General features: G+C 37.5%; 1 protein-coding gene across 1 annotated transcript in view; it reads left to right on the top strand.

Moving 5' to 3' along the window:
• CA8 (carbonic anhydrase 8) overlaps positions 1–5,551 on the top strand; it is a 109,736-nt gene extending 104,185 nt beyond the window's left edge. Inside the window, exon 9 of the mRNA XM_077166837.1 lies at positions 2,324–5,551. The gene's annotated coding sequence lies outside the window, so the exon portion shown is untranslated. The remainder of the gene's footprint in view (positions 1–2,323) is intronic.
• Positions 5,552–22,923: the final 17,372 nt, after the last annotated feature.

Here is a 22,923-nt window from a genome sequence, read left to right as displayed (position 1 = left end):
ACAATAAGTTTTCTTTTTGTGTGCAGGAAAGGAAAGTTAATGATATATTCATACACATGGTTCAGCTTTGAATAGCATTTGCATCATCAGAGTAATAGAAACTGGAATACTACGCCAAGCAAAATTGCTGTATAACTATATTGGGCAAACAGTGCAATGGGAGGTATTTATATGTGTGTGGGGGTAGGTAGGTGGGGTGATAGTTTGGGGGTGGGCAGTAGGTGCTGACAGGAAGAAAGGGGTCAAATCTTCATTCTCTGCAGGGAAAATCAATAGATAATACTAGAACAGAAAATTGAAAGGTAATAAATAAGAGTCATGCAGCCTAGCTCGGTGGTGTCAATAAAATAATTAGCTATAGGAGTTGGGAAAGAGGGAACTGGTGGCAAGTGAGATAGGGGACTGGTAATTTCTATAACCTTTAGAACTGTTTAACTCTACAAATTAGATTCATGTCTAATTTTTGATGCAAATACAAAGTTAACTAAAAGATAAAACTGCTTCTGTAATTTTGTTATACATTTTTTTATATAGTGTAACAACACACCTACAGCCACATGCACATTTTTTTGGAGTGTTTGCTTTGGGCAGAGACTGTGCTGGACCTCAGGATGCAGTTCGGATGAGCCTAAACATGATGAAATGCTAAAAAAGTGCATTTCACACACATGCTATGATAAATAATAGACCATTCTTCACTTTTCTGTGGGGACACAAGTGTTGTAGTTTATTTTCTGGCTCGTGAGATGTCTTTTAATCAACTGAAATCAGCACTAGTAGCCGACTTTTGGGCGTGGAAGAAGCTGTGCTAGTAAAAATGTCATGTCTGTTGTCATATCACATTCTCACACAAATCTGATGAGTGAGGTATTGCTATCTGGGGCTCAGAGAGGGCAACTTGCCTAAAATCTTAACAGCAATTTGGGCACAGAGCTCATATTTGAATTTGGGCCTCTGATTCTAAATCCCATACCCCAGATTGTGAAGAACTGAAGCATTTTCCCAGTTAACCTGGTGTCTGCAGTAAAGAAGATCAAGCATATATTTTGGGGGAGAGAGCTAATGTAAAGCTTATCCTCAGAGACTTTGGCATTGGAAGGTGTCATTTTCTTTATTTTTAAAATATAGAGGGGACAAAGCTCCATAAGCAAAAGACATTATTACTTTTAGTTTCCCTTTGAGGGAGATAATCCAGCACAGTTTTACGATTTGATCATCAGTTGCTTTCCTGTCAATCACTTTGATATATAAGTTGTTGGTCTGTAATTCTAAAATGTATACATCAACAATATCCCACTTTGCCTTTGAAATCATATCTTTGAGGCATCATTTTAAAATAAATATCTGATCTTATTTGAAATTTAATTTGGAAGCATAGAGCCCAGCATTAGAAATATTTTCTGATATATTTATCCAGAAATTTTATGTGCATGCACACATGAACACACACACACACACACACACACACAAAACCCCAAATATGGGCAATTGTAAAGTATTCTACTGTATTGTAATTTATTAAGGGAAGAAGCCCATTTAGTTTGTTTCCAGTGCTCTGCAAGTGAGTCCCTTTTACACATAAAACTTTCATACAACTGGGTGATTACATCAGTGTGTTAAGTTTCTTGATGTGTGATTCCAGATCAAAAAGTATATGCATCCTAAATTTTAATAGATATTTATTTCCCAAAAGCTTGGGCCAGTTTACATTCAGCCATACAGGAGAAGGTCAGTTTCCCTATGTCCAGAGCTGGCAAGACAACTAGATGTAATGGAATTAAAATCTTACTGATGTTGTTTTCCTAAATGGGAAGCATGTTATTTGTTATCTCAAAAAGTGCTATTATTTTTGTATGCTATTTTCTATTTATTAATTATCTGTTTATTTAATAGAACAGTAAAGTAATTTGGAGAATGAGAAGAAGTGATGTTTGTGCTCAAGTGGTTGTCATCTGTGATTATTACACAGGTCGTTAAAGATAAGAGCTTCAAGCTTTGTTTTCATTTCTTATTATACCCTCTTAATTTGTGTTTTGATTATAAGATAATCCAAGCAATAATTTATTTGTTTTGGTTGAGGATTATCCATTTCTATGAAATTTTGCCTTAAAAATTTCTGCCATATAAATAAAATATTGTTAAACTCTGAGGAGATTGAAATTTGCAGGGACCACAAACTGAAGCGTGAATATATTGTTGACACTGCCACATTCTATCACAAAATTTTTAGTTTTGACAGTTGCTTTTTGGAGTGTGAAACAGCTTTCCAGTCCACGGTGGGAGAATGTCAATAACATACTTTTTGTTTTCTTTTTGCCTAAAGGAGGAAGACAGTGGCCCAACAGTGATGAGAAATGAAAGCTTTGAGCTGCAGCTTCAGTTTATCCTCCAAGCCTGCATTGTCTGTCTTCATTCAGTCCAACCTTGATGGACTTCCATGACAGCTGCCTATGCTCATGCTCTCAGAAACATTAGAAATGGCTGTACATTCAAAAGAAGCCCCATGTTATATATCCACATCACTGCTGTTAGGATTCCTGTTTTCACACATATTTTATTTCTTATGTGTAGAAGGAATGAAACTAGTTTTAAGAGTTATTAATATGAATATATGTCATGTTTAATATTGAGGTAGTTAGAAAAAATGCATTCTCAGTGTAAGTAGCCCTTCACTTCCTATATCTTATTTGTTCAGGGAATAATGCAACTCTTGCTAATTAAATAAGAATTTTGATCAAGACGAGCTTAGAGCTTCAGAATGCAATGTGAAGGGTTATTAAATGTCATGTCTAATGTGTTTTTTTTTTTTTGGTGTCCATATCCCAGTGAATGTTGGGTTGGCTTGTCATTGTAGAAAACATTTTTGGAATTAATGCAAGAAATATAATACTTTGTATATTAACTTCTTAGTTAAAGGATTTGATTGAATATTTGAATTTAATCATCATATTTATTTGATATATAAGAAGCTGTGGTTTCTAGAAATTTGAGAAAGATATAAGAAATAAATTGGGTAGAAGATGGGTACAAGCAACCAGAAAATAGCTTTATTTTCCATGAATAAAAATGTAAATTTAATAATATCTTAAAAGAAATTTAACATTGTACACTTTGTAAGACTTTAAAATATTTTAGTCTATGAATTTCATTTCTTCAATGTGTTAAAACATTTCTTTCAAGGATGACAAACATCCTTATTTTAATTAATTATAAGTGCTAGTAGCAAATTTAAGCATATACTTAGTTAGAGGTGACAATGAGATCATTTATGTGAAGCAATAAATATAGTGTCTGGTACAAAGTAAGTACTTAATAAATGTTATTGGTTATTATTACTGTTGTAAAACTAATGACTTCAATAATATAGTTCCAAATTGAAGGTAGTATGTGATACAAAATATCTAAGGTAGAAGTTTAAATAATATTGGTGACATAAGTATGTGTTCAAAGATTTTAGATGCATTAAGTAGAGGTCATAATAATGAAATCATTATGTACAAAGAAAAATCACACCAAGTATCCCTGAAAATGAAACCAAAGAAAGGGCATCTTGGAGTCTTGGGGCAGGGAGAAGAAAGGACTAGAGCTGGGTCCAAGTGAGAAATAGTGGAGGCCTGGGGAAGGCTGGATCTGTGGGTGGCCCTGGACCACATTAGGGCAGCATTAGAGCCACTCAGAGGTGGAGAGGCTTCCTTTCTGTAGTTTCTTGTATACAACAATGAACAAGTAGCAAAACACAATGACAACTGGTATATCTCAATATGACATCTTTCAAGCTAGTGCTTTTACCACGTACATATCAGACAATGGCTGCAGGTGTAGGCTTACCTGTAGTTAGCATTAAAAACCAGCTTCCAGGCCTTTTGTGAATGAGAGCCCAGTCAAAATGGCACTCCCTGGGGTAGACCCTGTGCTCCACCTCAGGGAAAATCACTACACAAAAGCCCAAGCTTTCCATCCTCAGCGTTGGTGCTCAGCCGACAGGAACTGTCATTGGACTTGTCTTCTGATGCTTCTAGCAGTCTTCATCTTGCTCTGAAAAATACAAACTAAACAAACATACCAATAACCACAAGAAACACCTCAGTCAAATGAATTTCAGCGTTCCCATATCTCCCATTCGAAAGAGTTGTCGCTTTCTTTAATTGAAGCAATTGAATTTATTTAATATATTTTCTAAGAAATATAGAAATGAACTTCTTGTATTGGATCAGGATGTCCACTGGTGAGATTGTGCCAAGGCCTAATATTCTTTACTTTGGAAAATCCCTTCGTTCTACAATTAGGTACCTCAGACTCAGAATGTGAATGCTGTTTATGGTGATGCTTTTATAAGAATAAATCAGAAAGTGTAATTTGTCAATCAACCAAAGTGCGAATAACTGTTCTTAAATCTACCCTGTTTTGGTGGTAGGGTGGGAAAGAAAAAAATTAAAGGCAAGCTGGACCCTGAAATTGGGGGAGGAGCTGCCCAAAGCAAAAGTAGAGAGGAGTTTATTAGGGGTAGAGAGCAGATTTTACAGATTTCAGAATTTAGTCTAGGGTGGATATTGTGTACCTACTAGAGAAAAGAAAAGACAACAAATTGAGGTACTTATCACCTACCTACATACATATAAGTGCCTCTGATTCATGTTAAGAAATGTGCCTGGTGGTGTGTAAGTAATAGAGTTCTCAGGAAGTTTGCCAGTTAATATAATTTGAGTCTTCTTTTTTTACCCATGGCCAGTCTAGCTTAAACGTTTGTCATCTTTTTAAAGAACCAATGTTAGGTTTTATTGATTTTCTTTATTGTGTTTCCATTCTCTATTTCATTTATTTCTGCTCTAATCTTTATTATTTTCTTTCTTCTGCTTGCTTTGGACTTCATTTGCTCTTTTTCCAGTGTCTTAAGGAGGAAGGTTGGATTATTGATTTTAGATCTTTGTTTTTTTGATATAGGCATTTACAGTTATAATTTTTCCTCTGAGCCCTTTTTTAATCGCATCCTGTAAGTTTTGGTATGCTGTCTTCATTTTCACTGATCTCAAGGTATTGTCTAATTTTTACTTTGACCCAGTGGTTATTTAGGAGAAGGTGTTAATTTCCACATATTTGTGAATTTTCCAAGTTTCTGTTCTTGATATCTAATTTCCCTCCATTGTGGTCAGAAAACATAGTTTGTGAATTTCAGTCCTTTTATGTTTATTGAGGCTTGTTTTATGACCTGTGCAATTTTCCACGTACCCTTGAGAAGAATGTGGTTGTTGGGAGTTGTATTCTATAGATGTTTGTTAGCTTTAGTTGGTTTATAGTGCTGTTCAGATTTATTTTTTGTTTCCTTGTTTATCATATGCTTAAGTCTATCCGTTATTGCCAAGTCAGATATGGAATTTGAATTGTCTGTTTCTTCCTTCAGTTCTGCAAGTTTTTGCTTCATGCATTGTCATGTGTTGTGGGGCTCTGTTGCTGTTAAATATGTGTTTATAAATGTTTTGTTTTCATAATGGAATTATCCTTTTATCATTATAAATCAGTCCCTCTTAAATCTAATAATACTTTGTTGAAAATATGTTTTGTCAGATATTAATATAGTATATATGCATATATTAAGCTACTTAATATAGTATAAAGTATGCTCTACATTTTATAATATATATAATTATAGGTGTTAATGTTTATAATTGTCATTGTCTTCATAATGGAATTACACTTTTATGATTATAAATTGTTCCTTTTTATCTCCGGTAACATTTTTATTTTAAAATCTATTTTGTTGGATATTAGTAGAGCCACTCCAGTTTTTTTATGATTGTTGTGTGTATGATATGCCTTTTCCACTCTTTTTATTTTTCCCTTTTTGTATCTTTGAATCTGAAGTGTTTCTCCTGTAGACAACTTATAGTTAAATATTTTTTTAAATCTATCCTGATAATTTTTGCCTTTTGATTGGATTGTTTAACCCATTCATATTTACTATTGTTAGTGACATAATTGAATTTTTGTCTGCCATTTTTTTTTTGTTTCATTTTCTACATGTCGTATATCTTTTGACTCTCATAGTTCTCTTCTAGTGTGGCATTTTAATTTCTTTAATGACTTTTCACTGTATTTTTGTGGTTATTTTCTTAGTGATTATTCTAGGGCCTACCATTTACATCTTATCAGAATCTACTTTATATTTATACTACCTTGATTACAGTTAATTACATTAATATTAGTCCTATGTAGCTATATTTTCCCTTCCCCCTTTTGTGCTCTTTTTGTTATATATTATAATTATATTCACTACAAATAATACATTGTTATAATTATTTGTGTCTATTAAAGATGCTAAGCAATGAAAGGAGAACAAGTATATATTTATAGAGTTTCTTCTATTAACTTCTTATGATAATGTGGATTTGAGCCATCTTTTGTCATTTTCTTATTCTAATCCAGTTTTGCTTCCACCTACCACCTTTATAAAATGTTTTACATTTCTGTATTTTATAGGCAGTACATCCTTGTACATGTTGTTTCATATAGTTTTTTCTTAATCAGAAGAGGAGGGAAAAGAAATATGGATTTATTCTGTCTTTTATAATTATATAATTACCTTTACTAGTACTGTTTGTTTTATTGTGTGGATTCAAATTACAGTCTGCGGTTAATTGGTTTCAGCCTAACCAAACTTCCTTTAGTCTTTCTTGTAAGGGGAGTCTGCTAGAAGCAAATTCTCTCAGTTTGTGTTTAGTTGAATTAAAGGAAATGCACTCATTTCTTTTTGAAATATAGTTTTGCTGAATGGCTATAAGATGCTTGGTTTGCAGCTTTTTTTTTTCTTTCAGCATTTTGAGAATGATGTCCCATTGCCTTCCGGCCTCCATTGTTTTCTTATGAGAAATCTGCTATTAACTTATTATCATTTTCTTGTACATGCCAGATCTTTTTTTTTTTTACTCCTTTTTTTCCCCATAATTTTTACTATGATGTGTCTAGGTGTGGGTCTCTTTACATTTGTCCTACTTGGAGTTTGTTGAGCTTTTGATTTTCATCTTATTTGGGGAGTTTTCAGACATTATTTCTTTGGATATTTTTCCTGCTCCTCCATTGGGTTTTTCTGGGGCAACCATTTTACCTAGGTTTGTGCACTTAATGGTGTCCCATATTTCTCTCAGGCCCTGTTAATTTTTCTTCATCTTGTCCTCTCTGTTTTTCAGATTGTATAATTTCTGTCAATCTGTTTTGACTGTTTTCCCTTACAGTTCAAATTTACTGTATAGTTAGTGAATGTTTCATTTCAGTTATTGTACTTTTCTACCATAAAATCATAGAATTTCTATTTGCTTCTTCTTCATAATTTCTGTCTCTTTGTTGATATTCTTTGTTTGATGAAGCTTTGTTTTCATACTTTCAGTTACCTCTTTAAATATATTTCATTTAGTCCTTTGAACATATTTATAGTGATTGCTTTGAAATCTTTGCCTGTTACGTCTGCCATCTGGGTCCTTTCACAGTTTCTATTTTTTGCTTGTTTTTCTGTGCATGAGTCACATTTTACTGTTTCTTTGCATGTCTCATAATTTTTTGTTGAAACCCTAGATAATTTTAGGTAATGTGTGGTAACAACTCTTGCTACTGTTCCTCCTCACCACCATCCCCCAAACCCAGGGCTTATTTTTATTATTGTTTGCTTGTTTATTTATTTAGTGACCTGGTGGGACTATTTTAATAATGTCTCTTTCCTCTGTAGTGTGAAGTCTCTGATGCTGCTTCTCAGAGAGCAGAGCCCAAGGCATGAGCACAGTCACACAAGGATGTAGCAGTATTAGCCAGGCTCTCTTTCCCTGTCTCTTTCCCCATCTCCCTGTTAAGCTATTTGCCTCCAGTGGTATCACACCCAGATGTTAGGTTCCATGGATTGCTGGCTAATCGCACTTAATTTTCAACAATGTCTTAGCACATGAATTGCTCCACAAGCTGATTTTATTACATTTGTACCCATTTGTGAATGTAGTTTTGAGATGTGTTTTGATCCCAGGGGTGCTCTTCTTAGCTGTCTCTTTCCTTGGTTCTCGCTGATAAAGCTAGCTGGCCTGGGGTTCAACTTGTCGTTCTCATAACAACTACCTGTCTCTCTTAAATGCTTTGTATCAAAATCTCCATTGTTTTCCAGAGCACCCTTAGGCATGAACTTCCCCACCCAGTTTCAAATCAGGTTAGTTCTTTTGGGGAAAGATTTGGAGCTTTTTGTTCTTATGTATTACCTTTTTCCCCTGGCAAAATCTTTGAGCCATAGCTCCAGAACTGGACCAGGGAAAATGGTGTGCTTATCTTGGAGTAACACATCTGCTTTACAAACAGGGTGCTGGGCTATGTGTTACTTTGGTTGACTTGCCTCTCCCAGTGTGGAATTTCCCCCTTAAGAGTGAGCTGAGGCAAAGGTGAACAAAATCCTATATTCTTGGTCTACCATTCTTTGTATAGCGCTTCTGCCCTATGAATGGGAAACAGGTGAAGAAATGGAGCCCCTGATATCTCAGCCACCTTCCCCAGGAATTTTGCCACTGCAACATGCAGCTGGAGGGGATGAGAAATGCAGGTGACCTTTCCCTCTCAGTGGGCTACTGTAGCCCTTGATTGGGAGCTGAGGGAAGAGGGAGCCCCATAGTCTTAGTTATAACTGCCTGGAGTAGCATTTCCATTATCCTGAGCTGGTCAGTGGAGAGAGGGAGTGAGTGTGCCACAGACTCTCTACTGTTCTGTTTAGTAGATTTTCTTGAATAAGTGCATCGTCATTGGCTGTATGCCCTTTGGACAATTTCCAGAGACTTAAATGTTGTTGTTTCCTTAAGAATAGTTTTGAGCAGTTACGGTTGTTTCACTGAGGAGCAGGTCTGTGGATTGTGGGCATAGTTCTCTGTCAGTTAAGATGCCACATTATTCAGAAAGTCAGGCTGTCAGTTCCCTTTTGGAATTTTCCCTTGAATAAGCAAATTTTTCAAAAGTTTATGTCAACTATTGTTGTGAATGTGGACTTAAGCTTTTTGATAATTTAGAAGTTTAAAGGTGAATGTTTCTTAAAATGAAAATGGGGTTGATGTAGTTTATTATTAGTCATTCACTTAATGAGTGAATTAATCTGGAATTTTATTTCTCCATTTAGGTAGGACAGGGTTTAGTGATTAATTATATGTACTGATTAATGATTTTCCGTCTTAACTCCAAGTTGACATAAGCATAAATAGCCATCTAGAAAACCTCATCATGGGTGCACGGGTGGGTTAGTGGTAGAATGCTCCCCCTCCATGCAGGAGACCCAGGTTTGATTCCCAAACCATGCACCCAAAAAAGAAAAGTAGAAAACCTCATCTCCCTTAGAATGCTCTTTATTTGTTTGTGTTGGAACATATTAATATAGCAAATTTCAACTTGATAAGAAAGCAACCGATAATAATTAAATACAATATAAATAATAAATCTTGGGCCGCAGTGTAGAAAAAGGTTAGGCATTATCCACCAATGATGTAATGCAGCTCTTAAGCTCATCCATAAGAAACAGTATTACTTTGTTTTTGTTTTGTTTTTCTTTGTTCCCTGTTTATTTGTTTAGAGATGTTCCCTTTGGTACTTTTGCTTGCACTTTTTAACTGACACACACTGAGGTGACCCTTCAAATGTTTTTAAGAAAGATAAAAAACAACGGAATAAAAAGAATTTTAAATTGGAAATTTTGTGCCATATCAGCCTTAGATTATATTTTAATAAAGCATATTGGGGGTTCTATGCTTCAGGTTACAGAGGAATACTTATTTGGAAGTGAAACTATTGGCCTTTAAGAAAATTTACGTTTCTGAAACTTGAGTGAATCCAAATAAACTATCGCCTTGTAATGCTCTATCCTCTACTGCAGCATTGTCATTTTAGTGAGTCAGTAAAACCCAAGAAAATTCTTAGAGCTGCTCTAAAGACAAAGATCTGCTTTCTTTACTCCCTTTGGGTTTGATTCATTTCCAGAATATCTGTATAGCACAATTCCTTTGAAAACTGTAATTGCTTTAGAGTTATTTTGGATTTCAATCAGTCTCAGTAGGAATTTTCCTGTGAAATTATGTTAGAATCTGGCCCAAAGGGATTTTTTAAAAATGTTGATCAGTCTGCGCATTGCACAAAACACATTTTATCTTTTATAATATAAAGATGCTGCTTTAGCATGAATCAGATCTATAGTATTATCACAGCACAAAACATAAAACAAAATTGACCCCTTGTGATTTCAGTCAAATAAATTTCCTTGTGAATACTTTTTTTTAACAAATCCATTTTGAATGAGATCCTCTTACTACACATTTTAAAAGCCTATAACATAGAAATAGGTGATTTTTGTCTTTTCTTCTACTCACTTTAGAAATTACCCTTCTATGAAATAGTTCTAAGTATTAAGGAAATAATTTGGGAGCCTATTCTGGAAAAAATAATTGACATACAATTCCTGTGAAGTGTCTTCTAATGGTTTTACAGCAAGATAACTGCCTTTACAGTTATATTCAGTTGCCCAATGGCAAAGCTTCATATTCACACATATTCAGAAACATGAAGCAGTTTGGGAAAAGCAGGAACCAGTAAAGTCAGTGATTCTACAGATTTTATTTCTGAGTTCCAGAGAGAGGAAAAGTGAATACAGTTCTTGTGGGTAAATTGGTCTTCCCTGGAAGAGGAATAAATTCTGCTAGGGCACCAAGGAGCTCATTTCCTCATTTATGTAAGTGTGTGAAACTGTCCTAAGTGGTATTCTGTTGTGAGAGAAAAGTATCAGGTGAGCACTTAACTTTGAGAAACAATATATCACACAGGGGTTAGCACTGTTATTACCGTTGGTCCTGCACAAAGCCATGTATTTGAAGACACTTAATGGGCATTCATTACAGCTGTTATTTCCCAGTTTGGTTCTGACCCTTTGGCTCTGGTGTTACAATGCCATTATTCTGCTCTCAGAGCCTCCCTGAGAAGACTGTAGGGTCCTTTGTTACTAACTTAGACATCTTTTGCAAGAGAACACACATTTTCAGTACTATCCTTGGAGACTTTTTCTTGTTTCTGGATTGATGAAAAATAGTCTGTGTTTTTGCCATCTCATGCATTTCTTTTTTTTGTTCTGCTTTAACCTGAAATAATTCTATTGATATTTGAATTGCTTTCAGGACATTTGTTTTAAACCCCAAGATATCTCCAGCTGGGTGATCACAGTTCAAAATCCCCACTCTCTCCCTCCCCATCTGAAACAAAGAAACAAACCCTAAAACCCACAGGTCAGCTTCAAATAAGTTAGGAAGAAATGAGACTCCAAATATCTAAAAGGAATAAATCACAAAAGTATTTACAAAAATACGTGTGCTTATATGCGTTAGCAACTTACACCAGTTCACAAAAAATATTAAAACATAAAAGAGCACTAAACAATAAATGACAGAATTTAAAAGCATAATCTAAAACTTTCTAGGGTGCGTCTCTCATGCAGAATATCAACATGTTCAAATATCAACATGCAGCCCATCTCATGCATTTCTGTTTCTCAAATGCAATTTTATTATTTAATCAATGTATTGTGGGAATTACTTCAAAGAAGGCAGACAATGTTAGTGACGGGAAAAACTTTCTCCTTTCTCCCTCCTATTTAAAAACTGGTCATTTAGGATGATGACATAATTGATTACTGGTTGTTTTTTTTTTTAACTTTTTTATTGTATAGTATAACATATATACAAAGGAAAGAAATAAAAAAGCAATAGATTTCAAAGCACTCGTCAACAAGTGGTTACAGGGCAGATCCCAGAGTTTGTCATGGGCTACCATACAATCCTCTCATATTTTTCCTTCTAACTGCTTCAGAATACAGGAGGCTAGAGGGCTTAAATTATTTTTTTGTTATCATAATTGATTTTTTTCCTTCTTTTCTTTGTGAAAAATAACATGTATACAAAAACAATATAAATTTCCAAGCACAGCACCACAATTAGTTGTAGAACATATTTCAGACTTTGACATGGGTTACAATTTCAAAATTTTAGGTTTTTACTTCTAGCTGCTCTAAAATACGGGAGACTAAAAGAAATATCAACTTAATGATTCAGCATTCATATCATTTATTAATCTTCTATATATATATAATTCCACGATCACCTTTGATCTTTCCATCACTCTCTTTAGGGGTGTTTGGGCTATGGCAATTCTAAATTTTTGCTACTGGAAGGGTCTGCCACTAATATGGATTAGGAAGATGGAACTATCTGATGTCCTGGAGAGGCTGGGCTAGGTTTCAGGACTTATCTGGACCAGGGACCCATCTGGAGGTTGTAGGTTTCTGAAAGTTACTCTTAGTGCCTGGAACCCTTGTGGAATCTTATATATTGCCCTAGGTGTTATTCCTGAGGTTTTAATTCTGTCCTCTGATTCAGCAAAACCTGCTCTTCCCAACTCCAACCAGAAAGAAAAATCAGTCATATACGTGTATATAGTCAAATCTATGCATGTGGAGAATTTATTTTGATTTCATTTAGGATCTTTCCTATGGTTTACATTAAACTCCCAAGCTAACAAACTTGCCCCCACACTTTAGGTCCCATCATCAGCTCGTGAAGCAGAAATGTAAGCTGTGGCACATCTCTTCTACTTGAAAGGTGAAGAAGAGGGTGCTTTCCACCCCAGACAGGGTCACAGCACACCCAAGGGGCAGGGCAAGTACCTCCAAGCAAGGGGTTAGATAATAAAAAAACATTGCTGGCACAGGTGCAGAAATGGGAGAAGCCATAAAAAATTCACAGAAGGAGCAGAGGATTTCCTTACAGCCAGATCCCAGTGGAATGCTGACGTTAGAAGACTCGGGATGAATCAAGGAGGTATCTATTACACCCTTCTCTAGGCAAAGTTTTGTGACTAAGTATCATATAGTCAGATGGGATGAATCCTTCCCCAGGGGCTCAGCATTATAATCTGTCACCAACTGGAGCCAGGTTCTTTGATTTAAATCTGTTTCTGCCCTACCTTTCATGTGTGACCTTGGGCATTGAATCTCATAGGGCATCCCTCTCCTCACCCTTAAACTCAGGATAGATTTAAGAAATTTTGAATTATTTTAGCACTCATGGACATATCTGAATAAGTGTTTCCTATCATTACTTTATCACTCATAGGAATGTCTACAAAATTAAGCTTTTTTTCACAATGAAGTGTCGGAAAAGTTCATAGAATAGTGCATTCATTCGACAACTGTTTGTTGAACAATTTTTAAAGATCCTGGCACTGCACTAGCAGTAGGAATAAAGAGACATACAAGTCAGATAGAATACCTGCCCCCTTGGAGTTTACAGACATTGAGAGGGGTGGCTGCCAGGATGACCTCAGCTTGCCAGCCCATTCCCCAACCTTCTGGAAATTTTTCAATATACATGTTTTGGTGTTTAGTTTCACAGAGCCCTGGTCTCACTGCAGAAAAAAGGACTGGTCCCTTTTATGTCCCTGCATCTTCTTATTCAAAATGATCAATAGTGATGGCATCCAATTACAGTTTTCCATTTCTCAGACCACTGAAAGGTGCATTTTCTCTAATAGTTAGAGAAAATGCAATACCATGTCTATACCATGACAAAGTAGCAAACTTGAAAAAACTCTCATGCCATTGATTAAGAGATCTAAAGCATGAAAAAATATCTTACACTTTCATTTTCTCACCTTGGTATGAGCCATATTATCTCATGGCAATGGCACAGACCATCCTTGTAGCTCTATGTTCTCCCAGTGAAGGTTGACAGGTCCATGTGTCCATAGATGAGGTACACCCTGTCACACTGCCATTGGCCAATAACCTTTGGGCTATAAGAGCAGAACTGCAAGGTCCTACTGACATGTTGCTGTCTTGCTTCTTTTCTCACTAACTTTTTCCTTTTCTCAAGGACCCCTCAGCACAGACAGTCAGGGACCTTTTCTCAAGCAAGGAACTAAAGAGCAATATAACTCGACAGCAGAAGCTCCTTACATTTTTTATTTCTTCCCATGTGCTGGGTTACCAAATGAGGATATTTAGAAGGAGTCAGCCTAGAATAGGTGCCATGGTGAAATAATTTATTATGGATGAATGAGTCCACACTCTGAAATGAGAAGGAAATACTGCTTACTATATGTAACTTTGTATATGATTATTGATGCAGACATATCATTGGAAAAAGTTAGCTATGCCTGCTTCTTCCATGTTTAGGCACAGACAGTCACCCAGTGGTACAACTTTCTTGTGCTTCTGAGTCACTTCAAGAGCCCCTTTTAGAGATGCAGGTGTAGGCAACTAGGCATTTGTTGCTTCTGGGAAGAATACAGCAGGGAATTTCATGATCTTGAGTTGGTGATTTCTCCCCTGGTAAGGAATCTTTTGGGGCAGAGTTGAAGTTCTTTGTTTCTGTTTATAGAAATCTTATGGTGGTGGTGGGCAGGTGTTGGGGCAAGATCCTTAGCTGAAATTTGAATTAGGTAAATCCGTAGGCGTTCACTGGTTGAGAAGGGCAATCCACGGGCAGAGCCCAGCACCATGTGTGGAGGGGAAGCTTGGCTGAAGACCCATAAGGAATGTTCAAGTCCAGAGGTGGGTGGGGTAGGCCTGGTTCCAGCTCTTTGGCTGGCTGGGTCTGGTATCTTGTCAAGGTTTCTCTTCCCTTCACGGCTTTGGGGATTTTGGAACAGTAATGCTTGTGAGTGGTATGATCGGCTTGACCCCCTTTGATGTCTACTTGAATATATTCAAGGGGAAAGACCTCTGCAAGAAGGTGATTGAATTTCCAACTAAAAAGGACATATGGGGGGACAACTGCTGCAAAAGCAAAATAAAATAAAGCAGTGTGACATTTTGGATGCCCAAGCTGGTAACGGAAGTCATACTCATTATTTACACACAGCAAACTGTAAAGAAGGTACAATGATTCTGTCACACATTTGCAGTTCCTTCTCCTCGCTAAGGAAGTGTCATTAGCCCATATGCAGTGTGGCAAAGTGAACCAATATGGTTCTCTCTGGATAATTCTCTGTTCTTTAGAACCATCGTTTGGGACTTTTTCCTTCACATTTGTTATTGTTACACATAATTTTTAGTGTTTAACCTATGTGCTTATTGTACAATCTTGAAGTACTGAGAGCTTTTCCAACTGATGTCTACAAAAGCTTTGCTTTCCTCCATAGTGTTCTGTGAGTGATGGCTGCCTTACATGCTTTTAATGGAAATGGCCACATGAGGCCACAGCTCCCTGCCTCTCTGTGTCCTGTAGACTCCTTGGGGGTTCTCTATGGTGATTTTTTTATCTGTGGAGACACTGGCAATTGCCACAATGTGGCCATAGATGGCACACTGAAGACCTGTTTGGGTGGAAAGAGTTACTTTCTGCTTGGAATCTGCCTGGAAAGCCCTCTTTTATCCCCAACAACACACCACACTGTCCATGCAGTTCCATGAAATCTGGATAGTTGGGTGCATTGTTTTTTATCAATTAATTTGCAATTTTGTGTGTGTTATATACTTATCAGTTTAATAATTCCTAGTTTTCTTATCTCAGACAGAAATGGAAAGAAGTTTTGGTTTTCAAGAGACACTTGAAGAAGTCAAAGACACTAAGGAAGGCAGACTTCCTACATTTACTAAATATCAACACTCATTCATGCATTCCCACAGAGAGTAAGCATTTGCACCCTGTCTGTGGGCTTTTCCTTGCCACAGTAAAGACATCTCTTAAAGCCAGGTGGATGAAGAAAGTAAAATCTTCAGTTGCCCGTCTGCATTGTTATGTTGGGCTTTTCCATATGACAGAGAAGCAGAGCCAGACAAATACAATGCATAGACAGTTTTCTTCATCTTAGTATGTGGCAAAAATCCTCTCAACCTGCACAGAGGTAAACCCAGCTCTCCAAAAATCTCTTAAAACCTGCGTGTAGGTGGATTTTCAATTGCCCTTCAGCCACCAAGAAAATATACAAACTAACAGAACTCTCAAAGTTTCCCTGAAAAACACTCCAGCAAGAAGCTCTAAAACAGATAAAATATATATGGTGTATAATACACCAGATGGTCTTTTTTGAGTCATACATACCGTAGGTGACTGAATTTGATCTAGTTCTAGTACATCAAAATTTTGTTAATATGGGCGGGCCGCGGTGGCTCAGCGGGCAAAGTGCTTGCCTGCTATGCCGGAGGACCTCGGTTCGATTCCCGGCCCCAGCCCATGTAACAAAAAACGGAAAAACAAAATACAATAAAACAAGAAAATGTTTAAAGATGTTTCCCTCTCTTCCTTCCTTCCTTCCTTCCTTCTCTCTGTCTTTCCTTTAAAAAAAAAAAAAAAAAAAAATTTTGTTAATAGCTTTGTTTAGCCAGGTTTTAGACAGAGCTCTTTCACTGATTAAAAAAAAAGAAACTACTGTGTCATTAAACTGCATAATTAGGAAATGGGTGGGGCTCTTTTCAGCAACACATTTAGCACAGGATTAAGTGACAAGGAAACTTGAGGGTCACTCAGGGACTGAAACTCTTGTTCACTCACACAATGGACAAGTCCCTTCTTGGACAGGATGTTGGTTCCTGGGAGGTGATCCAGAATGAAAGTGTGAGTTAACAGTCATCTTTTAGCTTTATTCCCTCACAGCACAAATGAATCCTCCCCTATAGTACCAGTGCCTTATTTTATGTTCCTTTATATATTTATATAACATAACTCCAATGAGTAATCTTTTTCTCAATTTTCACCTTCCATTTGTTTCCACTCCCATTCCCCAGATAAGACCAGGGAGGTTTATGTAGTCATATATTAGTACATGCCTTTCCATTTCCACCCATCAAAAATACTTGACAGATGTCCCCATATAATATTATGAAACCATTCCTGAAGGAGAATATTTTCATCTAATTGATGCATTATCCCTTTTTAGTGTTGCAGAGATTTTTGGAAAGCAAGCCCACTAGCAGGGGGCCCTCAGTGGGTACGGAAGTGCTTTGTCCACTGAGAAGCCACCCAAGATGATGGCCGAGTTCAGTTTGAAGCAGAAAACAGAATAAAACTGGGTTCGTGTATTGCCTAGTATCAGAAAAGCCCATTACGATTCTCTCACTTAATGCTTCTCATATACTTTGCTTTTGCCTTTAGTATAATGCATGTCCTGATGGAGATTTTATATTTTGGTGAGCAGGTTTCTGCTTTTGGACAATAGGAACTGTGTATGGAGGCTGACCATGGCAGGCATGGAAAGTGTGGACAAAGCAAAGTGCCATGATCAAGCTTCTCTCTAATTTGCCTCTCTTCTCTTGCTGTAAATTAAGTTCTTCGTTGGCAGTGAGGGACAGGGTGCAACTCTGTCATCATTTATTTATTCAACAAATACTTACTGAGTTCTTACAGCATGTCAGTTACTGAGTGGTACTGAATATGCCCAATTACAGTTCAAAGCATCTTCTAAAAGCAGTGTGGATGGGACAGATTGCAGGTTCAAAGAAGCAAAAGAGTCACTCCCTGCAGAGCTCATGGAAGGGCTTGTAGAGGGCGTGGCCTGAGCCTTGAAAGTTGGAGAGGCAGGAGATGGGAAGGTACCCAGGTGCTCAGACTGGCAGGTCCTTCTGCAAGAGTGAGGGGGGAAGACAGGAGGCTTAACCCAGGGTTGGTGAAGGTATCATTTTAACTGACTCTGAAGATGTGTAAGGAAGTGGAGAAATGTTACAGTAAAAGGCAGGGTGAAGCAAACAGACTGAGTTACCCGAAGGCTGGATTATGAAATGAGGCCTTTATCTATCAATAGGACATAATGGGCCCATTTTGCAGCAATTACTTATTGAGTACTTCCATAGCAGGCACTCTAACAGGCACTGGAGAAAATGAAAGGATAAATAAGACACAGCTTCTTTCATAGAGACTGCAATACGCCCCAAGTGTTCTGAGCACGAGGTCGACGTTTTCGGAAACACATTATACGTGGTAGATTGCGATGGGGAGAAACCAGCCTGTTTTCCAGGATGCCCTGTTGTGATGGCGTGGGCAGGTGGTGAAAGATAAGGGCCCAGAAACAAGGTAGTGAAGAAGATGAGGTAGGACAGATGCCCACTCTGCGTCCTGCCTCCTTCCCTCACCCCAGGCTCTGCTCTTCTTCACACGTCTCTGGCTTCACAAGTGGTTGAGTGCAGATGGGAGCACACTTCTCACCCTTGGCTCTGAGGAATATGGAATGCCTCTTTCTCTTTCTCTCCTTAAACATCTCGCCTGTAAATTGTCCTTTGTGTCTATGTCTGGTCCTCCCAGGTAAAGTTTAAGCACCTCAAAGGTAAATACAGACTGTGTTTAAGCTTTCTCTGATAGGTTTTCCACATCATTTTGTACCCAGGGTTAATATTATGTGTCAACTTGCCTAGGTTAAGGTGTCTAGGTTGAACTGTTTGGTCAAACAGTGGCCCAGATATTGCTGTGAAATGATTTCCTAGACAGGATTAACATCTAGAATTAGCTGACCTTAAGTAAAGGAGATGATCCCTAAGAAATTTGGTCTTAAGACTTCAATATCACCTTTACCAGAATTTACCCACTGGCCTGCCCTGCAAAATTTGGGTTTGCCAGTCCCACAACTGTATGAATTATCTTAAAAATAAATGTCTATATCTATCTATAAATATATCAATGTCTATACTGTATATAAATATATCTACATAGGTATAAATACTTCCCATTTTTTTCTCAGCAGTCATTACTGCAATAATGATATCATGGTAAAACTTAGTAATCTTGAACAGCTCTTTACTTGGCTTTTAATTCAGGTCTACTTCATTTTATTGCACTTTGTGGACAGTGTTTTTTACAAATTGAAGGTTTGGGGTAACCCTGCATGGAGCAGATCTGTTGGTGCCAGTTTTTCCAACAGCAAGTGCCCACTTTGTGCCTCTCATTTTCATTAAGGTATATACGTTGTTTTAGATCTAATGTTATTGCACCCTTAATAGACTACAGTATCATGTAAGTATAACTTTTATATGCACTGGGAAACCAGCTTCCCCTAAGGAGTTTGGTCTTAAGACTTTAACATCACCTTTACCAGAATTTCCACTTGCTTTATTACGGTCATCTGGACCTGAGCTTGTACTCTTTCCATGTGATTCTGAAGCCACAGTGCCCTCTTCCTCTTTTAACTTGCTGACAACACGGTTGCCTGAGGTCATACACTCCGGATGGGAGTTTCTTCTTGGTAAAAACTAACGGATATGGGATTGTCTGCTTCTGACCTTCTTGCTATTTTCTAAAAATGTTCTCTCAGAGGATGCATGGGTCACATGCTCAGTGACCTCAGCTGCTCATCAGCATCCTGTAACCCAGGCTTCTTGGTTTCCTCCAGTTCCACACAGCCTTGGCCATGCAGGAGAAGATCAATCTAAAAGAGCTTTGGAGATGGCTCTACCAGGCAGGTTTGCAGAGACAGGTGCTAGATGCCCTATTTCTGTGCCCTTGGAGAGCTGGGGCAGTGGCTGGTTGAATATGGAGGTGTGGGAATGCTGGGGAACAGGGGCACATCTGAGGGCCGAGGCTACTCAATAGCAGGGGACGCAGAGTAAGCCCAAGGGAGCTGGTAGACCCACCCCCAGGGCACTGCCTGGCCCAGCTCCTTCTTGTCAGTGTCACCAACTTCTAAAGCTTTAAATTTTTGTAGAAAAACCGCATTCCTTTTTAATATTTGTATCCCTCTTAAAAATGGATTTATTCTATCCTCTTTATACCACACGAGTGATTTTTCATTTATAGAAGCTGGTGCACAATTCCACATTTTGATGGGGATTTGTCTTCAGAATTAATTTTAGTCATTTCTTCTCTCCATATCTTCAGCAACTCACATAAACATTACTTTGAAAGACTAGTTTATATGATTTATTGGATCTTTAAAAATCCATTAATATCTCTTCCTATTCTGTAATTATTTTACTTAAAGTGCTATAAAATTGTGTATATGTATATATATATATATATATATGTATATATATATATATATATATATATACAATTTATTTAGACGTGAACACTTTAAGTGTCACTCTGTTTATGTATTAAATACAGGACAAAAAAAAATTACCAGAATTAGTTGTGGTGTTCACATATTTCAATGTGTTTTCCTCAATTTTTGTAAATGCAGGAGCAATACTGTTATTTTTCCTTTACTTTAAACTTACCAGAGAAGAGGGAGAGCCCAAGCAGTTTTCAATTAGCTCAGTCTTTCTTTTGCACCTGTCATCCCTTGAGTAAGGCAGGGTGCCGCCTGGCTTTGGCAGCAGCAGTTTCTTTTAACCAGGGGGCTGCTGAGTGCTTTCCCCATTACTGCTAGAGACAGAGAAACCATGCCTGCTTCATTACATTGCTTTACCATGATGTCTTTTTCTCTGCACAAGTATCCTGAGATGACAGTGGTGGATGAACTATCTATAAAGGACAGCCTACTGTGATTTGTAATCCTGCAACTGCAACAGTGGGCATAAGCTGCGTAAGACAAAAAGGCTTTTTCCAGCTTTGTGTGAGCCGTCACTCAAGCATTTAAAAACATGGAGTCTGTTCTTTGAGCCCAAAGAACTCCCATTAATGTTAATGAAAGTCACACACTTACCTCAAAGCCAGATAGGACGACTCAATCTTTCCCCAGGAATCCTAGATTATAAAGAAAGAGTGTCTGTCCTTCTTTTCTTTTTTGTGATGGAGTGCAATGGAATAATGGAGCTCAGGAAGAATATGGCAGCATTTAAGAGTAAAGCCCTCCATTTGTTGACACTAGAAAAATACCTTGGAGTCTGAGCATAATTGCAAATGTCTTCTTCTGTGCTAGATATTTCTCTCCTCTCTCTCTCTCTCTCTCTCTCTCTCTCTCTCTCTCTCTCTCATATCTTTGAAAGGAAAATAAAAATAATTTAGTTTTTAAAAGATGAAACAGATTTTTTTTTAATTTACATACTCTACTCTTTTCTCACTAATTCAGTTCAAGATTCCTCCTTATAGGATAGAATCTGAGAAAAGGAGAGGAGATGAAATGAAATAGATGAAAGACATAGGTAGAAATAATAGCAACATAATGAGGTTTTGCTTATCTCTTCAGGGAGCATATTCCATTATTCTTATTGAACTAACTGCTTCTGATCGTGGCTGGCTGAGTGCAATGCAAACCCTTCTTCTACAAAGTATTAGCAAGATCAATTAATAAACCCTTATAACCAAAAATAATAGTAAAGCAACCAACAATAGGTCACTATCGCATAATATTGTTCTTCCAGAAATTGCCATTTTATGCTTCCATTTCTATGTCAATCCACACAGTGAATCCTATCCACTTTGGGAATTTTGGATTAATTTGATATTTTGCTCCATAAAAATAGTAGAGGCTATATATATAGTGGAAAAGACCTGGGTTTTGGAGTTATTGAAAGAATGAAATTTATTTAGTCAACAGGTATCTATCATGTGTTCTACACCTCAAGTCCTCAGCCCCTTGGGGGTGTGGTATGGGATTTTGTGTATGAAACTTAGTTTCTCTGTGCCCAGAGTGGTGGACATCTATCACAGTTTTGTTTTGTTTTGGGTACTACCTCTCCCCTTCCTAACAAGGCTGTCAATATCGTAGTCTTACCTTCTCCATAATATGAATCAGGATGGTGAATCTAACTATTCAATCTTAATGTCCATTGTGTTTAATTCAAGCTTGAACACGTGGCCCAAACTGGGTCAATCTAAATTTGCTGGAGCTTCCTTGAAAGAAGTGGATGATTTTCTACAATCCCAAACTATAAGGATGATGTTGATGTAGACTTTCCAGGGACAATTTTACCAGACAATAGATTTCAACTCAAAGATAAGGAAACTTAAAGAACTGGGAAGAGTCCATACGAAAGAGCTGTGGTAACATATTTTGAGTCTCTGCATCTAAGCATACCCAGATAAAGCCCTGGGCATTTTGGTTACATGGAACTAATCAATGTTTTGTCTTTCTCTTTTTTTTTTTTTGGATGGACAGGCACCGGGAATCGAACTCGGGTCTCTGGCATGGCAAGTGAGAACTCTGCCACTGAGCCACCACGCACTATCCATGTTTCTTCCTTTTAAACTTTTGATTTGTTTAGGCTAGTTGAGTCCTGTCAAGGACATGTTGGTTCCTCATTGGTAGAAATGGAATACTAATGCTTTTCATCTAATGGACTTGTGATGATTGGATGAGATAATGTAGGAGGAAAAGGACTTGGAGGGGCCCCACTGACCTGGAGATGAGAGATGTAAGGAAGTGAGTCCTATGTTTAAGGTCCATATTCTCTAGGGAAGCGATCAGTGAATCTTGGTGATCTGCTCTAAGGTACCATATTCCAAGTGAATTATGTTTATAAGTTATACTAAAAGAAAAGGAGCAAAACCCCATAGCCACCAGTACCTATTTGTTCAACGTATATTTATTTATGAGTACCTCTAAGTATCAGACACTGTCGTTAGGTGCCGGGGACACAGTGGAGAACACAGTAGGTCAACTTCTGTCCCCATGGAGTTTCCATTCCCATAGATACAGGACCTTACTGAGAAAACTCACTCCGAGTAGAGTTTGGATGAGACTTCAGGTCCGAGGTATAAGATTAAGAATACAGTTTCACTGACTAGCTACTTATATTCTTGGCAGGAAAGACAGGAAAATTGAGAGCCTGCGGATATTTCTTGCATTGAGTACTTTCTATTTTCAGCCACATTCATGCTCACAGTCTTTCTTGTCATTAAATTTGGCAAAATAGGAAGGCAGAATTAGAGATGGTAAATCTCATGATCCATGAATGAGACATCCAAGACCAATGCTGAGGCAGTAAAAGAGGAATATTGTGCATCACCAGCTCACTTTGCCAGGCTATTCCATTAGATGTGCCAGATTTAGTTGCTTACCCTCATACTTCCAGGA

This window comes from Tamandua tetradactyla, chromosome 6, assembly GCF_023851605.1.
Source record: "Tamandua tetradactyla isolate mTamTet1 chromosome 6, mTamTet1.pri, whole genome shotgun sequence".
Classification (NCBI taxonomy): Eukaryota; Metazoa; Chordata; class Mammalia; order Pilosa; family Myrmecophagidae; genus Tamandua; species Tamandua tetradactyla.
Note: the sequence above shows the minus strand (reverse complement) of the source record. Positions and strands in the feature narration are given on the sequence as shown.